The 7,630-nt window shown below is 38.8% G+C and overlaps 1 protein-coding gene across 1 annotated transcript in view; it reads right to left on the bottom strand.

The window, feature by feature from the left end:
* alpha-Man-IIb (alpha-Mannosidase class II b) overlaps positions 1–7,630 on the bottom strand; it is a 39,548-nt gene that overhangs the window by 30,800 nt on the left and 1,118 nt on the right. The window lies entirely within an intron of this gene.

Here is a 7,630-nt window from a genome sequence, read left to right as displayed (position 1 = left end):
GAGAGAGAGAGAGAGAGAGAGAGAGAGAGAGAGAGAGCCTTATCCTTATTGCCTTATTCTATGTTTGGGTTCCCCCAGGTCCCTCAGAGAGAGAGAGAGAGAGAGAGAGAGAGAGAGAGAGAGAGCCTTATCTTTAAATGCTTTCAATTTTATAGTGATCATACAGGTTGAACTAATTTTGAGTGGAAAAACTTTCAGAAAAGTCAAATGATGAAAACAGATTACATAGGTTAACTTATGTTACTGGAATTGCTCACGAAATGTAGACAAATGAGATAATAGTTAATTCCGTTGACTTTCATGATTGCAAATAACTTACCTTGAAGTTGTTAATATTGAACTTCATCTTTATTCCCCTCGTTCACTCGTTCTGACACTTGAACTTATTCAGTCTGTTTGAAGGTCAAAGCCCCAAAATAAAGGTCGAAGAAAGAAACCAGGAAATGGCAACTATGTCAAAAGGTCATACTTAGCAGTTCACAGCACTGTGCTTTAACATTTAAATCCCAAGTGAGCTATGATTATGCAAGTACTAAAGCCTTAGGCCTCTAGGTATAACCTATAGCTGTTAAATTAGACAATATTTCTCCAGAAACTGACATCTCCCAAGATGGTAGTAGCCATCAGTACACCTTCCATGGTGCACTTTAGGCATTGCAAAGGGGGCTTTGTAACATCCCTTTGGGCTCCTAGCTGTACCCACTTTTTAGCATTTTAGTCTGTCCAGTCCTTGCTTCCTCACTTCCATCTGGCTATCCAACCTCTTAGCTGCTATGTTTTCTTTATGCTGCAGCTGTCGAACTGTGACATCAAAACCTTAAGTTAAAACATTCTAAAGAATCAGAATTGAAAAAAACACTCATCCCGATTTGCTGGATTTGGGTTCGAGACCCGCTCTAGCTTGATAGTTTCTAGTGGTGTCTGTAACCTCAACATCCTTGTGAGCTAAGGATGGGGATTTCTGAGTCCTTAGCAGCCATTGCCTAGCTCTTCCGGTCCTAGCTTGAGTGGAGAGGGGGGGGGGCTTGGATGCTGATCATATGTATTTCAGGTCAGTCTCTAGGGCATTGCCACTGTCCCTTTGTCTCTGCCATTCATGATCGATTTTTTTAAACCTTTAAATGTCACACACACACACACACACACACACACACACATATATATATATATATATATACACACACACACACATATATATATATATATATATATATTCATTTTGGAACAGAGTCTACCACACTTACATACTGTCAAACCTTCCTCATTGTCTTTTATAGGACGCCCTCATTTTCACCCTAGTCAGCTCACCCCCCTCTTTTTTCGGTTATTAATGAGATGGACAGAAAGGTTCTACAACACGGACATGATATCATTAATTGTTAAAATGTACCCAGTACATGCTTCCGTTAGATTAAAAGGAGCAGTTTACTCTTCAACCAGACCAGTCACCTGTCTTATCTAAGAGTTATCTTATCACTGACCCTTTAAGGGCATACGGAACTTGATAGCCACATTCCACCTTAAAGAATCTATTGTCAAGTTTCAATTAATTCACCGTAGAATTTTACGCTATTGGTTTTCCGTTATTTGTACAAGACATTCACTGTAAAAAGCTACATGTACTTGAACAATATACAAATAAATCGTGATGAAAAGTACTTTGTGTTTATAACTAACATATACAAAATTATTCGTAAAAAATAACGTCAACAACGTTTGTTTATGTTGTGTAAGATCTACACTAACATACAGCAATAACAAATGCAGCCATTTCTAGTCGACTGCAGGACAAAGGCCTCAGACATGTCCTTATGTCTGGGGTTTGGCCATTTCGTCATCACCACGCTGGCCATTGTAAATTAGTCTGATCAGGGATTACGCAGAGCAAACCAACCTAGTATGGATGTCCCTGACTAGTACAGCTTTGTTGATCATGGCGATATACACACGCTTTCACCACGTTAAGGTATCCCTACTCAGAAAGGGCTACCTTGTCATAGCCGGGGCTAAATTCCTGCATATAACTATTGAATCTAGCTTGGTATATTAGAATAAGATCTTTAATAAATACTGAAAGAACTTTAATAAATACTGAAAGAACTTTAATAAATAATTTAATAAATACCGAAGAGACATAAAAGAAGAGTTAAAGATACTCCAAATACCTAAGATTGTATACGACAGTCCTGTAAGGCAAAGGATATGTGCGATTGTTCAAGGGCTACTTTCCTCTTAGTAAGGGCAGAAGAGTCCTTAGGACCAGGAAAAAGGTCATTAAAGTAAGTGAAAAAAAACGTACTCTCCAATTATATTAAAAGATGCGCGCGAGCAAAAACGCAGACAGAAAGTCGAAATGATTAAGAAATTCAGGAATTCCGAATTACCGATACCACTTAAAAGAATCGCAAACTACCGCGAGTCTCGGGGGAATTTTGTCCAACACAAACTTTCGAACTGCCGCTAGATATTTCTATTTTTGCGTGTAAATTTTGTTCTGAACTTCATCCTTATAAACTTTGGAATACCGGTCTCTCTCTCTCTCTCTCTCTCTCTCTCTCTCTCTCTCTCTCTCTTAAAGCAAAAATTGTTTTCTAGTTCTATTTGCCTCTTTCTCTTGGTTCAAGAAATTCTCTCTCTCTCTCCCTCATCTGAAAATAGATTCAATTATTTTCTCTTTTGCTCCATTTCAAGAAATATTCTCTCTCTCTCTCTCTCTCTCTCTCTCTCTCTCTCTCCTGAAGAAAGGGTTTCAATTATTTTCTCCTATCTCAGTTTAAGAAATATGCTCTCTCTCTCTCTCTCTCTCTCTCTCTCTCTCTCTCCTGAAGAAAGTGTTTCCATTATTTTCTTCTTTGCTCCAGTCTCTCTCTCTCTCTCTCTCTCTCTCTCTCTCTCCTGAAGAAAGTGTTTCCATTATTTTCTCCTTTGCTCCAGTCTCTCTCTCTCTCTCTCTCTCTCTCTCTCTCTCTCTCTCTGAAAATAGATTCAATTATTTTCTTCTTTGCTCCATTTCAAGAAATATTTTCTCTCTAAGCAGAAATTGTTTTCTAGATTTATTTGCCTCATTTTCTCTTGGTTCAAGAAATTTCTCTCTCTCTCTCTCTCTCTCTCTCTCTCTCTCTCTCTCTCTTTAAGCAGAAATTGTTTTCTAGATTTATTTGCCTCCTTTTCTCTTGGTTCTCTCTCTCTCTCTCTCTCTCTCTCTCTCTCTCTCTCTCTTTAAGCAGAAATTGTTTTCTAGATTTATTTGCCTCCTTTTCTCTTGGTTCAAGAAATTCTCTCTCTCTCTCTCTCTCTCTCTCTCTCTCTCTCTCTCTCTTTAAGCAGAAATTGTTTTCTTGATTTATTTGCCTCCTTTTCTCTTGGTTCAAGAAATTCTCTCTCTCTCTCTCTCTCTCTCCTCTCTCTCTCTCACATCTTGCTTTTTTAATTCTATCATCTTTCTCCACTTAAAAGTTCGAGAAATATTCCTATTCAATACACACACAAGACGTAATTTTTAACATCTTGTGTTCGAGATGAGAAAAAAAGAGGAGAAGAAAAAGCAGTGCAGTACGTTTCCTTGTAAGGAACAAGTTTCTCCTTGCTCTTATATCTTACTATCAAACAAGGAATTTGCATAACCACCACTGAACCTCCACAATGGAGAAGAAGAACGATATAGTTTGCATAAGTAAAAATAGCTCCCGGTAAAAAAATTGTCCTTCCAGACGCGCAAGAGCGAGATGATATTTTGAGAACCACAGCTACAGTTTATAAAGGTATCTCGTTGTTTCCTACTCGACTGAATACTTAAAGTTTCGTGATTTTTAAACCAAACCAAGAGGTGTTTGTACAATTTCACTGATTTGGAAATATAAAACAAAATTGCATTTTAATGGTAACATTTATCTATACACCCATAAAGCAAGTTTGATATCTATGAAATTTAATTTACACTGAAAAAAGATTATATCCATTTTGTCCTCTTTTCGAACTGTTTATGGGAGAGTATTAATAATGCATATTTTTTAACTATTTTTTTTAAAAATTCCCATTTAAAGTTACTGTTCTTAAAATATTTTATTTTTCCTTGTTTCATTTCCTCACTGGGCTATTTTCCCTGTTGAGGCCCCTGGGCTTATAGCGTGCTGCTTTTCCAACTAGGGTTGTAGCTTAGCAAGTAATAATAATAATAATAATAATAATATTTTTTTTAAGTAGTCCAGATCATATTAACGTTTTCCTTACTGAAAAAAATAACCAAACTTGAAGTTTTAAGAAAGAACAACAGGTGCATCAGTCGGGAATGTAAACTATTCCTGACAAGGATTCCGGTATTCCAGTCCTTGCACAAACGTTATATTTTTTGGCGCGCGCGCGCGCGCGCGCGCGAGAGAGAGAGAGAGAGAGAGAGAGAGAGAGAGAGAGAGAGAGAGAGAGATAATATTTCTTGCAATGGAGCTAAAGAAAATAAACTTTTCAGGAGAGAGAGAGAGAGAATGATTAATACACTTTCTTCTTCTTCTTCTTCTTCTTCTTCTTCTTCTTCTTCTTCTTCTTCTTCTTCTTCTTCTTCTTCTTCTTCGAGAGAGAGAGAGAGAGAGAGAGAGAGAGAGAGAGAAACTGGAACAAAGGAGAAAATAATTGAAACCTTTTCTTCAGGGGAGAGAGAGAGAGAGAGAGAGAGAGAGAGAGAGAGAGATCTTAACGATTTAATATCCAGTAGAAACATAGGACGAAAAAAAAGTGTTACTGGAAGGCGCTTAAGAGAGGTTAAGAGAGGGAGGGTGTTTACGAAATAACTTAAGTCATATATAATAATAAAAAAATAAAGGAAAACGTAAACATCACAATATTAAGCATAAGATAAAACAGATATCATACAGAGTACACAATCTTTCAAAATGGCGCAATATAAAAGTCCAGAGAGGTATCACGTACAGCGAATATCTGGAATATCTGGAAAAGGGTAAACAAAAGAACTGTCTCACTGCTGACAGGTCAAGGCGCCTAGGAAAAATAAGAAGGTTGGGGGGAGGGGGGGGGAGAAGGTAAGAGAAGGAAGGGGGGACGCAGAGATAAAAAGAAAATCCCAAAAGCATCCGCTAGGAGGCAAGGTAATATTAGATACAGAGGGAGACGTCATTTTCAAAAGCCCTGATTTACAAGACCTTTCTTGTTCGGCTGGAAAATCTCAGCGATAAGAAAACGAGAATACCAGTCTGGATTCCCGTTGGGGTAAGAGACCGTCGTAGTGACGCTAGGATGATAACGTCATGGATCTTCGCCATAACCTTTATATTGTTCAAATTCTATGAAATTGCTTTTATGTTATGATATATAAATGTGTCTGGTATCTGTTCCAGTGGTGGCCGATGTGGTAACGTCCCTGACTGGTGATCGCCAGACTGGGGTTCGGGTACCGCTCAAACTCGTTAAGTTTCTTGGTCGCTGTAACTTCAACATCCTTGTGAGCTAAGAATGGGAGGTTTAGGGGAGCCTAAATGTCTATCTGCTGAGTCATCAACAGCCACTGCCTGGCCCTCCTCGGTCCTAGCTTGGGTGGAGAGGGACTTGGGTGCTGATAAAATGTAATATGGTCAATCTCTAGGGCACTGTCCTGCTTGATAGGGCAATATCACTGTCCATTACCTCTGCCACTCATGGGCGACCTTGAAACCTTTAATAGAAACTCACCAGAACGCCAGTCCGAGCATGCCCAATCCCCCACTGTGGTACCCAACCACAGCAGTGGCCTCCCCAGTAAACAGTCTAAATTCATGGTCCCGGGCTGGGATCGATCTGCTGACATTTGAATGCTAGGCGAACACATTATCGCTGTACTATCCAGAGACGGTGAACGAAATAAGCAATCTCAATACTCCACTATGGTGCCCAACAATAGCAGTGGCCTCCCCAGTATCAGTTTAAACCCACAGTCCCGGGCTGGGATCGATCTGCTGCCATGCGAATGCTAGGCGAATACGTTACCACTGTATTAGCCAGAGAAAACGAACGATATAAAAGGGGCATTAGAGAGAGATTAAATGTCAACACTCCTATAAAACCTAATTATAATTTCATTAAGGACATATGTTAATACAGTATACATCACCGATTTTTTTTCTAGATTAGGAATGTGTAGGCCTACTCTCGGCTCGGCATACATATTGGGAATACTAGACAATTTCCAACACTTGAACCTCACTCATAATTACATGCTAACTTGGGCTTATAAGATCCTGCTTTTCCATCTAGGGTTGCAGCTTGGCTAGTAATAATAATAATAATGATAAAGACCATAAATTCCTCCAAAAGGTTTGTTGAACTTCCCATGGATCGAACATCTCATTAAGTTTTACTGCTAATCATGAGACGTCTCATATCAGGAACCAAATCCCAAGGACTGAATTTGAGGAGCAAGAGGAATTCTTGCGTTCCGTCTCCCAATCATCCACAGCTAGATTTTTCATCGATAGGATTAAGATAGAGATTATCAAGATAGATGCTCCCTTGCATCAATCTTTCATGGATTAGGATAGAGATTATCAAGATAGATGCTCCCTTGCATCAATCTTCCATGGATTACGATCGAGTTTGCCAAGATAGATGCTACCTTGCATCAATCTTTCATGGATTAGGATAGAGATTATCAAGATAGATGCTCCCTTGCATCAATCTTCCATGGATTACAATCGAGTTTGCCAAGATAGATGCTACCTTGCATCAATCTTTCATGGATTAGGATAGAGATTATCAAGATAGATGCTCCCTTGCATCAATCTTCCATGGATTACGATCGAGTTTGCCAAGATAGATGCTACCTTGCATCAATCTTTCATGGATTAGGATAGAGATTATCAAGATAGATGCTCCCTTGCATCAATCTTCCATGGATTACAATCGAGTTTGCCAAGATAGATGCTACCTTGCATCAATCTTTCATGGATTAGGATAGAGATTATCAAGATAGATGCTCCCTTGCATCAATCTTCCATGGATTACGATCCAGTTTGCCAAGATAGATGCTACCTTGCATCAATCTTCCATGGATTAAGATAGAGATTGCCAAGATAGCTGCTTCCTTGATTAATCTTCCATGTATTGAGATAGAGATTACCAAGATAGATGCTCCCTTGCATCAATCTTCCATTGATTAAGATAGATTACCCAGATTGATGCTAACTTACATCAATCTTCCATGGATTAAGATAGAGATTATCAAGATAGTTGCTCCCTTCCATCAATCTTACATGGATTAGGATAGAGATTATCAAGATAGATGCTCCCTTGCATCAATCTTCCATGGATTACGATCGAGTTTGCCAAGATAGATGCTACCTTGCATCAATCTTCCATGGATTAAGATAGAGATTGCCAAGATAGATGCTCCCTTGATTAATCTTCCATGTATTGAGATAGAGATTACCAAGATAGATGCTCCCTTGCATCAATCTTCCATGGATTAAGATAGAGATTATCAAGATAGATACTCCCTTGCATCAATCTTCCATGGATTAAGATAAAGATTGCCAAGATAGATGCTCCTATGCACACATCTTCCATGGATTAAAATAGAGATTATCAAGATAGATGCTCCCTTGCACTAATCCTCCATGTATTGAGATAGAGATTACCAAGATAGATG

This window comes from Palaemon carinicauda, chromosome 12, assembly GCF_036898095.1.
Source record: "Palaemon carinicauda isolate YSFRI2023 chromosome 12, ASM3689809v2, whole genome shotgun sequence".
In the NCBI taxonomy this organism is placed as follows: Eukaryota; Metazoa; Arthropoda; class Malacostraca; order Decapoda; family Palaemonidae; genus Palaemon; species Palaemon carinicauda.
This window is presented reverse-complemented; position numbering and strand designations above follow the sequence as displayed.